Here is a 13,242-nt window from a genome sequence, read left to right as displayed (position 1 = left end):
GCCTAACATTAGAGGATAGCGCAAAAAAATCATCTGAAACCTCTGTGAAATGTTACTCTTCCAGTCAGGCTCGCCATTCGTGTTAACTAGTGGTATTTGACATCACACACTAGCAGCTCTACTTCCAGAAATCAGACTGCCGTAGAAGAGAATTAAAACACCTATATGGTAGACGCATGTTTCTGGCAGGTCAAGGGATGTTCCTTGCCACCCAGCCAGGAAAGGTACTCATTCCCGTTGTTGCTCTGGGTGAGCTGCCTGTGAACACACTCCCCTACTCAGTGGCTGTAGGGCTGCCTGAAAACAACTAATTTTCCTCAGTTTGGAGGAAGGGCACAGAACTAGGAAAGAAAAAAAGGCTTGGATTTCACAGGAAATAATCCACGGGGCCCAAAACAAAAAGCCCTTTATTTTCCACCCCCTCATAGAAACAACATGAAGAACTACATTTGCAAAATCGTAACAGAAAAGCATAGAGTCTATTCTGCACTTCTTCGCAATAAAATTCAACTGCTCAAAGTTAGATGTTTAAGTGCCAAATTCAGCTCTTTTCTTTGCCCAAAGAAACTCATCAAGACAGCTACTCTGTTGGGAGAGTGCCTTGCATACACTTATGCACACTTACAGCCAATGGAATCATCTCTGGGTTTAGAGCTGACACTGCTCCGCTAGTCTGTGTTATTAAATGAAAACAGGAGGAAAAGAGCAACTCCACGCACATGGGCTGGGGAGGAGGAGAACCAATCTTACAGCTCATAGATGCAGAAAAGGGGCAGTTTTGGCCCCTGCCACAGACTGCATGATCCCGGGTTTAGTTCATACAAAGCAAATAAGACAGCGAGCTGTCAGAGGGCTCTATCACCTCCTAATGCTGCACTGTGAGTGTCCTAGTGCTGGCTCTGTGTCTGTAAAGGGCTGCAGAGAGCTGAGGGGGCAACACAAAAGCAGTTCTTCTCAGGTTGTACCTAAGCTACAGTTTCTGAAATTAAAACTGTAACAAATACATTTCAGATTTTCATAAAAGGAGAATAGAGTTTCATTTTCTTATCGTTCTACAGATAAAAGTAGAGATAATTCACAAGGATGGCCAATGGCTTTCTCTGTCATTATGATAGCAGCCATGGGCATTTTGATTGCACAGATGTTCTTAGCCATAAGCCCAATAAATATGACCAACAACCATGCTGGTAGTGGTCTTTAAAGGCTTATTGGCATGATAGAGGAAGAAATTATCACTGCTGCTACTGTTCATGATGTACAGAGCACATACATGAATAAATGACATCTGTTCTCAGGGCTTTAAACTCGGAACCTTACAAGAACACTGGAATTATTACAATCTGAAGTACAGAACTGGGTCTGCTTTTATTTCATAAAGCTGAGGACAAGAGCAAGACAGAATGCTCTTCATTATGTGCTGCTCATTGTTAGACAGTATATCCACTAATTAGTGGCAGCATCAGAGTCACATTTTTCTAACACTGAGTGTGAACAATATTATTTCTCAACAATTATTTCTTTCCCTTTCTCTGAGGGGAAGTATTTTAAGTTTGGCTTGTGTAGATAACTATTTCTCCAAAAATACTATATATCCATTTTGGGTAAATGGAAAAATCCAAGGACAGGGAATAACATCTGTACTGCATAAAGTGTAAGTAGCACTTGACACCATCTTATCTAAGTGTATGATCTTTTAAAAATCAAAACAAAACCCTCATTCCGATGAACTGTTCCATGTTATCATGGAAAGTATTAGCAAGATATTTGTGGTTGTTTTTAAATAGTAGCAAGTAAAATATTTCAAAGACACAACTTAAAGCTTACATCATCAGAAAATTGACCTTTCCATTTTAGAGATGTCCTACATAAATTTGCACATACACAAATACTCCAATTATTTTTCCTCCAACGAGGTGCTCTCCATTAAAAGAAGCCATTTGGAGATAAGAAAAGATATGAGACATAAGGAAATGTTAAGAAGAAAGGAGGGTGTAGTTTTAACTCAAAAGAGGAATATTTCTGACTCACTCTCCTCTGATTTCAGCTTTCTTTATGTTTAATGGCTGTATTTTTGTGAGTCTTTATAGTATGTCACCACTAAATGGTGTCTCACAAGAATTTGCATTAAGGTTATAGCCACAACTGTATTACCTGAGAACTGGCCACTCCTGTTGCTTCTGTGTTAACTCTGGTGATGGTTTTAAAGTAGATCCCCCTCCCATTTAAAGCTTTTTCCTCTGAATTGTATTTAAACATGTTTTGGCAATTACTCTTCTCATCAATTATCCCCTCTGTCCATGTTCACAGTTACAAGTTTCATTTATCTCTTTCCTCCCTGTACCCAACAAGGTCTTCACAAATTCAGGTAGAAAAAGTGCAAGAAAAAATATACCTGATAGTAATTATCACTTTCCATTATTTGGCCTTTGTTTAAAAACACACACAATTTTTAACCTTTATTACTTAGTTGTCACCCTTCATTAGGATTTCATTGACTGTTGTTGATGCAAGATGCAACAAATGATTCATCTGGATCCATCAAAGGAAAAGACTAATGAATCCTCTTGATTTCATCCCATCTAAAGACAATCAAGCCTGACTAGATGGCTTCTGAAAAGATAATGTGGTGAAGAAAGGAGTGAGCTTTGTTACTTCTTTTGGCTAAATTATAAGCAAACCTTTTTCTCAATACAAAATAAAATATTAATCGCAAAACTGAACTACTACACCAAACCAGATCTGCCCAGTCCCTTCATGAAAGACAACAGCAAGACCTAATACCACAGACTGGCAGTGGCTGTCCCCTTAATGTGAAGTCCCCTTAATCCTTAATAGAAGCCCACTGCCCATGCTAGAGATGAAATCCAGCTTTCAACAAAGCAAATAGGATGAGTTTCTTGGTGGTTTCCAGATACTCAGTGGAAACAGAAATGAGAATGTGTTGGATAACCTCCTTAGTACTGTTAGTGAGTGAAGTGTTTCGGCTGTCTGCTAACCAGTAGCAAGTATGCAAAATGCTGACGTTGGGCCAGTGCCCAGAGATGACATGCAATTCATTCTCCATGTGGCAGATGGAAGAGAACAATTCCTCACCAGACTGCTGGCCACTGACTCAGCAGCAGAGCCCTTCCAAACATCTCCTGTAGGTTTAGCTTATATAAAATGGTATTTTTGGCCACAAAATTTGTAATTACTAAAATACTTTGATTCAAGTGATATTAGCATTTTCTGCTCAGGAATGAAAAGCGGTGTTGGTAATGGGCTATCTGTCCTCTATCCTCCCAGCAGTATCCCTTCTCTCAGTGTCAGAGCATAAGATGGTTATCAGGTGCTGAGGCTCATTTGGGATCCTGCACCTTGGCAAGAGGACTGAGGGATAGCGGGATCTGTGAAGGGAAAGGTGATCCTACACTATGCAGCAGAGAAGCATAAGAACCCAAGGGCTGTTTCTCAGCATACAGTAGAACAAGGTCCTTCTTGGGCAAGTGCTGTCTTGAAGGCAGGGTTAGACCAACTAGTGTGAGGTCATGAGAGTATTAGATGATAAAACACCTCATAAGACTGAAGTAGCTTTCCTAGTATACCCTGAGATTAGCTCATTGGCTAGAACATGGTGCTACTAACACCAAGGTTGTGGGTTTGATCCCTGTATGGACTATTCACTTAACATTTGGACTTGATGATCCTTGTGGGTCCCTTCCAGCTCAGAATATTCTGTGATAGTTGGCTAATATTACCTTGAGATTCTTCCCTGTGGGTCTGTTTTGGACAAAGAAGTATTCAGACATTCTTTTTTTAAATTTGAAATAGTCTATCTGATAAAATGGGTTGTGCTTTTCTTATGCCCTGTTATAAGGCAGTTGTCGGTAATAGCAGATGCTGCGATGATCAGTCAGTTATCTTGAATGGAATGGATAATCCCTTAGCATTTGCTTCAGAAAGTTCAGAGTAGAAAGGTTTTGGTGAAGTCCTTAATTAAGCAAGACACCATAGAACATACTAAACAAAGCACATGGAATCCATCATCCTGAAAAGGACCTCTCTTTGTATGAGGTTGAGTGTTATAGAGAATCTAGACCGAGAGGAAAGCAGCTCTACCTTCAATAGGCTACAGGAAGAGAAGCTGAAAAGAGGACACTTCTAGATGTACGATATCCGACCAAAAACCATGATGCATTCCAAAAACATTGATGTGCACACTTTGGATTGGCAAGATTTATGCTGGATTGCGTATTTTTTGTCATCCCACAGACAGCAAAATAAAACTTAAAGTGTCAGGAACTTTACCATGGGTTCTAACTAATTCCACTCCAGCATAATCCTACATCTGCATTTGACCAAGATCAAATGTGCACTGCTGAGCGGTCTAATTGTGATCAAATGACCAGATCTCTATAAATGAGCAAAAAAACACAACGTAAATCTGCAGATAAATCCAGGCAGACTTGTAAAGAGATCACTTTGATCTGAATAGTTGGATGCAAAAAACCCACAAGGACACCATGGCAAATGAGCAATGGGGGAAACTCAGAGCATAGTGGGGAATTGCCACACAGAGACATCAGAGGTTTTACGCATTTATTCTGTTTTGTGATGAGGGTTTTCTGGCAGCTGTGAAACCAGAGCAGGAAGAGTGGAGCACAGGCAGACCAAACTAGAAAACTGCAAAAGCAGATCACAGAGCTCAGAACAAATGGGGATGCTCCCAGTGTGCAGTGACAAACACACAGTTCGAGCCCTTGAGATCATCAGCTAGGTCTTAACTGTAGCTGAAGCAGATGGAAGCCTCCTGTTTTTCCTCCCTGCAGGGCAGTACTTTTTGGTCTTCTCAGTATCACCAAGCTGAGGAATAACCTAGCTGAGCTCTCCAGACTGCTGAGGCGGCTCTGGGGAGAGAGCAGCAGAGGCTGGGATGACACACACCTGCAAACACACCCTAACACAACTGGATAAACTATAAAATATTAATGATGCAAGACTGTTTATTTTAAAAATCCTCTGATGCTGTAATACGAAAGATGTGAGAATCAAAAGTCCCCTGCCAGTAGATACCTGGTCCTGGAAGGACTTTGCACTGTTTTCCCCCAGCCTCCCACTGCTTCCTTATGGCAAGCACTGACAGGTCTAGGAGAAAAAAACCCAACCTCTTAAAATTTAAGAAGTATTTTCAAAATGCAATTAATTAAAGGTTGTACTTAAAGCTTGATCTTGAAGCTTATATGATTAACTCAAGTTAGATGGGAAGAAAGACACTTCATTTAAATACAGATCTCCTTTCCTTTGTGGAGAAGCACTACCTCACAATGGAAAAAAAATTAAATGCACTTCTACTTCCAATGATAGGTAAGTTATGTAGTAAAAAAAGTCTAGAAAGTGTTGAGGAAAACCAGAGTATGAGCAGACCATGACACTCACATTTGACTGGTTAAAATCAAAACATAATTATAAATTTATCAATTCCCCATGTGCTATGGGAGACGTATACTATGATTACCTATTTACATTAAACAGGACTTCACATTAGTTAAGATGTCCATATTCACTTTAGCCTTTTAGAACACTCTAGTAATGAGTAATATAAAATAAGCAATCATATATGCTTAATTTTACAGAGTTATATCCTAGCTCTTTGTTTACATATTTAACTATAAATACAAAAATAGTCCCACTGCCCTAAGCATATTATTTTGTGTACTTCCGTTGCAACAGTAGGAGACTAGGAAAGTATATTGAGTTCTACAGTATGGAGAGCCATGAAAAGTAGCCAGTCTTCTCAGTTCTCCACAATTTACTTAATAAATCAATTTCTAACAGCATTGATTTCTCATAATTTAATTCAGCCACAATCTCCATGGACAGTATGCAGATTCTAATGGACTTTTACTGTGGTTCACATACTCTAAAGGAACATCCATTTTAGTAAACTGAAAAAACCTCAATAGTTGAAATAAAACTTTGTTAACCATTCCACCTCCAACCCAAAATATTCTTGGTTTTGCTGGAAAGACCTTAAAAATAAAAACTATCCATTCAGGTTTCTCTCAGTAAGTCCAGAACTTACTTAAGTCAATGGAACTACATTGCAATTCACATATGACAAGCATCTGTGCATAAAAGCTATTCATTTGAGAAGGATCCAATCCTGCCCCCACTAAAATCAGAGCCAAGTTGGTACTATATCCTTATCCATTTTAAACATAGATAACAAAAAGAGGAAACAAATACCATCGTGTCCTGTTCTTTTTCAGAACCAAGCTGAAGAAATTTTAATTTCTGTAATGTTGCCCTCATATCATAAGACTCCCTGCTCTGGTGGTCTTGGACAAAACCCCGGCGGGAAAACTGCAGCAGCCCCTTGCAGTCAATTAAGAAGTGCATTCTGCTGCCCACCCGGCCCTTGACCACCCTTCTCATCATCAGCCTTCCATTTGGTTCCAAGCTGCAGCACAGTCATTCCCTAGATATTTCCTCTGTAATGAGAAATTGAGAATACCACTGGAACCTACTAATATAATAATTTGCATGTACAGTAATTTTGTATGATGCATATAAATCTGCCTTTTTATTAAATTATCTGGGATTTTTATCTGTGTTGCTCTGCTGGTTACATTCCTTCTCAGCTCTCTTGAAAGTGGAAAGCTTTATCAGCAATGTTCCCTTGCACACACTTTTAATTTACTGTTTCTTATGTCTCCCCTTCCATTTCTGCTCAGGGCTTATTAACCCATTGAGCATATCTTTGCCAATGATGAGGGCTCTTTTGCTTTTGTGATTTTGTGATTTTTGGCTAAGCATAGTGTTTCAATAACAACAAAAGCCACAAAATGGCAATAAACCATCTTTAAAACCAAGATTCAAACACGAACAATCTGAAAAAAGCACTTCCCCACGATTCACTTGGCTTTCCATTCAGAAGTTTGCAGCTCCAGGTTTCATTACAAACAACATTGCACATTTAGTTGTTTTAAGTCAATTCAAAAACACACTGAAAAACGTTTGTGAAATATAACACTCAATACGAGGCTTTTAAAATACAGATGCAGGATTTCTCCTTATGGCTCTTTTGTGGTTTTGATAAAGCTGCATTGCTTCAAAGGGCTCAGGATATACTACTGTAAGTCACCAGTGCACATTTCAGCCACATGTGCTGACTCTGCTTCCGCTCCTCTGCCAGAACAATGGAAGCCCTTACATGCTGAGTCAGCTATCCACAAACACAGATCCACGCAGACCAAATGCAGTCCCTCAGCACAGGTTTTGTTAACCACATCTTATCACAAAGAACGCTAGATAGCTGCATCATTTCATGTAAAACTCATGGAGTAGGTAAAATTTGCATATTTTCAGGAATAAAGCCCAAAATATTATTTGACATGAGGTAAGCTACTGAAATACCTAAATAAATATAAAATAAAGTTACAACAAAATAATCATGGGTTCAGTTCTGCCATTTCCTCCCTCCTGGGTATTCTTAGTACCAAGAGGGAACTCTGGCATTCCAGGAGAAACCTGCACATAGCTGGACGGACAGGCTCGACATGTGAACTCTTACTGAACCAATCTGGTAAGTTCAGATACCACTGCAACTTGTGAGTCTGAGCTCACATGTTTAAATAAGTTCACAAGCACAAAGACCCAAAGAACAAGTGAACTTCAGAAGTCAGCTGAGCAGGGCTTTTAGAATCATAGAATCACCTAGTTGAAAAAGACCTCTAAGATCATCAAGTCCAACCGCTAACCCAGCACTGCCATGTTCACCACTAAATTATGTCCCCAGGTGTCATGTGCACATATTTTTTGAATGCTTCCAGGGATGGTGATTCCATCAGTTCCCTAGGCAGCCTCTTCCAATGCCTGACAACTCTTTCAATGAAGAATTTTTTCCCAACATCAATCTAAACCTTCCCTGATGCAATTGAGGCCATTTCCTCTCATTCTGTCACTTGTTACCTGAGAGAACAGACCAACCTCCGCCTGGCTACAACCTCGCAGTTGTAGAGAGTGACAGGGTCTCCTCTGAACCTCATTTTTTCCAGGTTGAACAACCCCAGCTCCCTCAGCCTCTCCTCATAGGACTTGTGCTCGAGTCCCTTCACCAGCCTCATTGCTCTTCTCTGGACCTGCTCCAGCACCTCAATATCCTTCCTGAACTGAGGGGCCCAGAACTGGATACAGCACTCCAGGTGTGGCCTCACCAGTGCTGAGTACAGGGAAAGAATCACTTCCCTGGTCCTGTTGGCCACACTGTTCCTGATACAGGCCAGGATGCCACTGGCCTTCTTGGCCACCTGGGCACACTGCTGGCTCATGTTCAGCTTCCTGTCAATCCAGCCCCCCAGGTCCCTTTCTGCCTGGCTGCTCTCCAGCCACTCTGTCCCCAGCCTGTAGCGCTGCAGGGGGTTGTTATGGCCAAAGGGCAGGACCCAGCACTTGGCCTTGTTGAACCTCATCCCGTTGGAATCAGCCCATCTGTCCAGCCTGTCCAGGTCCCTCTGCACAGCCCTCCTGCCTTCTAGCAGATCAACACTCCCCCCCAACTTGGTGTCATCTGCAAATTTGCTGATGGTAGACTCTATCCCCTCATCCAGACCACTGATAAAGATATTACACAGTATTTTTAATCCAGAACATATTAAATTCTCAAGTGTCCCATTGGTTTCAATTATAATTAATGAGTAGAATGTAGGCCAGCTATAATTAATTTTCCCAGGTTTTTCCCTAACATGCAAAAAGCTGTAATATACAGCCAAACAGCAAGAGCTTAAAAAATAAGAATCAAGCATTACGTTCTCTCATTGTAGATTCGCAATGTCATACCCATACATGTGCTTTGATTTCACTCACAACTCCAGTTAAGACAATGACCTGGAAGTCTAATTCAGCTGATGTCTCAAGTCGGCATCAAGACTTCCAGAACAGGCTGACATGCCTCTGCAAGTGTATGTATGTAAAAGTCAGGTCACTGAGGGTTATCTGGCTAAGGAAAATTTGTCATATATGTGGTTTTTATATGGCTTGTTGGAAGTGCATAGTCTCAACTTGTGTGAAGGGATTTATCCCAAGACAGTATGCATTCTGTAACTTGATAAGAAATGTAATAGAAATTTGTGTTTTGTTTGTTTGAGATTCCTGGGAACCTTTCTGACTCTTCCAATCCTAGCTGGCACATGGATAGTCTATTAAACACAAAAATTGAAATAGAAGACAAAAAAAGACAACTTCATTTTAAAGAAAAACTTGAAGCATGCATTCTGTAGTACACAAACTCCCTGCAGAATACCCACTGAAAATGTTCTCCCACTAAAGAGGAAGCCTGCATGCATGCAATGCATGCACTCTGAGCCTTGTTGTCCCCTGGATGTATCTAGTTCAGTATGGAGTTAGTAACATACATGTAAACAATATCCGTAAGCCTCACAAGTTTCTAAAGAGAAACTTTTGTCCTTACCCACATACAAGCATATAGCAAGCTCACATGACTGAGAGCTAATGTTTTCACATCTGTCAGATACTCTACTCAGGGGAACTGAAACATCCCAGAACATGGGCTGATGGCAAACATCCCAGTTAAGCACGTCTTGGTTTGCAAATTTTAATACCTAAGAATAAACTCCAGAAACACTTCTACAGACTTTACTTACTGGTGCTTCTTGTACTGCATAGTAAAATACCAACTTGTTCCAATACTTTTACAGGCATTTATTACAAAAATATTGGAAAAAAATCCAAATCCCCCCCCAAAACCACTAGGAAAACCCAAACAGAACTTCAATAGGACAATTTGGAAAAAAAAGTAAAATAGTGACAGTACTGAATTTCTTATGGAAAGCCCACCAGGATCTTTTAATTGATTTCAACCAGTTTTAGATTAACCCTTCAGTATCTTCATGTTAGGGTGAGGAATTCTCTGGCTGAGGTAAAGCTTTGGAGAGGTGAAAACCGTTCGCGGTACCTTACATTTGCTCTGGACAGCCACTAAGTGGCACTTAAACACCTCATCTTAAACCCTTGTGAATCTGCGAACTTGCGAAGGGAAGGGGGGGAACAAAAGGAGTTAGGTACTCTGGGGACTAATCCCTTTTAAGAATAATGAAGTTTGCCTCCTGCAATTAGAAGAACTTCCTAAGGGTCTGACTAAGTACGAAAATGTTATTGGAAGGAATGTTACTGTGCAGTGCTGCACAGAAGCAGAAATACTTCAGAAAGCTCTGCAGAAGAAACTGCTTCCTCTCCTAAATCCCAAGTCCTGTTTTGGGAATCAGAGTGCCTCATTCCAGTGTATCACTGCCCATTATCGTGTCATTTTGAAATATGCACTTGTATCAGGAAAATTACAGTATCTCATTGCTGCTCAACTGCAGGTCAGACTGAGGTGGCCCTAACATCATAACACAACTAGATATATTGCCTGAACTCAGCTTCAGTTAGAGAACTCTGCAGGGACCAAAGCTATTTGTACTTGGAGATGCACATTAAGACACGGTTTTCATAGTTCGCAGAGAATCAAAAGTCATGAGTGGCACTTTGTTCTTCTTCAGACTTTAGTACACTATAGCTTCATAGACATGTCATACTTCTATTTGTATTTTTAATCAAGAAAAGAAACCCAATTTTCCTAACAATGGAGTTGAATCAACTATGTTAATAATCTTGAATGTTAATGTATTCTAATATTGTTTGTTGTCTAGTTTTAAAAGTGGTTCTGTTTCATTAAAAATCTTTCTAAATGAATTCATTACAAATACTGGAAACTAATTTTCCCTATATGAACAACATAAGTGTCACTGAAAAAAATCTGAGGATAAAACCAAGCAGAATAATGTATTAGATATTTTAGGTGCTAACCAAGAAGTATCTACAAGCATGGGAAGAATACAGAGATTCTGCTTGCCGCTGTAGGGAGAAAATTCAGCTGGAGTTGAAGTTGGCGAGAAATGTAGGAGACAATAAAAAGAGTTTTTTCATATATATTAATAGCAATAGAAGTATAGAAATATCATTGGCCCGCTACCTCACAAACAGGGACAAAGACAAGGCAGGGGTGTTTAACACATTCTTTGTCTCTGTCTTCAACACAGATGATGGACCAAGGGGGTCTCAGTGCCCTGGGCTGGAGGACCATGACTGTGAGAATGATCAACTCCCAGTCAACCCTGAAATTGGGTGGGATCTGCTGCTCCAGCTGGATCCCTGCAATCCACGGGGCCTAATGGGATTAATTCCAGAATCCTCAAAATGCTCCCTGATGCCAATGCAAAGCCTCTCTCGATGATTTTTGAGCAGTCTTGGGAATCTGGAGAGCTCCCAGCTGACTGGAAGCTGGCGAATGTTGTCCTGATTTTCCAGAAGGGCAAGAAGGAGGACCCTGGAAACTACAGACCTGTCAGTCTCACTTCAGGTGAAGTGCCTGGTCAAGTTATGGAGAAGATTATTCCGGGAAGTATTGAAAAACACTTGAAGGACAACACAGTCATTGGTCACAGCCAGGACGGCTTCGTGAGGGGAAAGTCCTGCTTATCCAACCTGATTTCCTTTTATGACAAGGTAACCCACTTAGTTGACCAAGGGGATCCTTGCGGGTCCCTTTCAATTCAGCATATTCTATAATTTAAAGGGCATATACATTTTCAGCTTCAAAGACTCAGAAATAAGATTTATGTACCATTTGCTTTCTAGGCTCTCAAAGAAACACCTCCATTTCAGTTAGCCACAGATTTAGATGTAAAATACACTAGCAGATATTAGCTGCAAGCTCTATTTTACACCTTCGTGTTGAATGTTGCCTACAGAAATATCAAATTAGGAGTTATAAAATTCAACTTTTATTCTCTCTTTCTGTGCAAGTTCTTTATGTTATGATTAGTAGCACAGCATATAACCACCAAAGCAACTCAACAAGCCACAATACATCAGGATTACAAAGAATACAATTTTTTAAGCACATTTTGCATGAGTGAAGTTAGTGTTGTGAGGTTCTTTTAAAGGTTGAAACAAGAAGCTTGCAAATGAAAAGCATTCAATCAGTTATGCAGAAGGATCAAACTTAACCCAATGCATGAGGAATTACCAGCAGTGAGGCTGTTTTTATGACCAGCAATACATCTCAATTACTGTCACTCTGGGAAAAGTGGGGGGAGGGTGGGAAAGAAAGGAGAAGTCCACATCAACTAGCAATTTCATACCAAAGGACAAACCAAGTATAAACTGGCATTATCCACTCAATCCTTGTATCAGATCCTCGATGATCAACCTTTAGGGCAGACACACATATCCATTTAAGCCTGTATTTGTCCAGTCACACAAATCATTCCTTAGGAAAATATTTCCCACAGCCCTTCCCATAACTTGATGTCCACAAAGAGGGTAAAAAAAACAGAAATACAGAACAACTGTGCCTACAGCGGGCAAGGGAAAGCACTGATTTTACGACAGTGATTTTCTACCATTATTCACTTTGACATATAACAGGATAGGAGACTGTGCTGCTACAGTAAATACAGTGGTTATATGTGCCTATTCTGCTTTGGTTTTCTGCTCCACTACAGTCAAAGAGCCCCCATCTGATGACCTTGGGGGCACAGCATAAATGTCAGCCCAGGGAAGGCAAAGCTCTAACTGAAAAGCTGCCTGCATGGAAAAATAAGGAGCTATTTCAGGAAGGTGATTTTCTCAGTATCATAATTTTTGAATTGGCATCTTCATATTTTAATGTGGATGGCTTGCATTTGTCCTTTAGGGCCATTTTAGAATCTGAAAAGAAGAAAATACAACTGCCTGAACAAGAATGTCCATGTTTAAGTAGTTCCGAGTGAGCCCAAGCTTTCAAAATAAACTTGTGAAGCACAGAAAATAGAAAGGTTTTGGTTTTATGAGCCTTGAGGAAAGATGGCTGATGTAGGACCCAGTCCTACAATCTTTGTGCCAGAACCACTCTTGAGTCTGTCTGCAGAGATTGTACTAACCTACATGATACATACAGCCTTTGTTTATTACTGTATTTGACAAAAGCTATCTTCCCACATTTCACTAACTTAATTACACTGTCCTCAGCATGCTATTGTACTGTGAGCCACAGAAGCTAGCACTTTATTAGGTAAGACTGATTTTTTAATAAAAACTGTTCTTTTTCAAAGCAGGGTTTTGGATTTGAGTTTTTTTGTTCTTCTCTAATATATGCTTTCAGGCTTTGAATTGCATACAACTATCATTGCACCATGTATCCACAAAATTAATTGAAAAACA

The 13,242-nt window shown here is 40.2% G+C and overlaps 1 protein-coding gene across 7 annotated transcripts in view; it reads right to left on the bottom strand.

Annotated features, from left to right (window-relative positions):
• The window catches only part of TBC1D1 (TBC1 domain family member 1), a 106,744-nt gene that overhangs the window by 75,701 nt on the left and 17,801 nt on the right, over nt 1–13,242 (bottom strand). The window lies entirely within an intron of this gene.

The sequence above is a fragment of the Neopelma chrysocephalum genome, unplaced genomic scaffold, assembly GCF_003984885.1.
Source record: "Neopelma chrysocephalum unplaced genomic scaffold, ASM398488v2 Primary Assembly neopelma1_71, whole genome shotgun sequence".
Classification (NCBI taxonomy): domain Eukaryota; kingdom Metazoa; phylum Chordata; class Aves; order Passeriformes; family Pipridae; genus Neopelma; species Neopelma chrysocephalum.
This window is presented reverse-complemented; position numbering and strand designations above follow the sequence as displayed.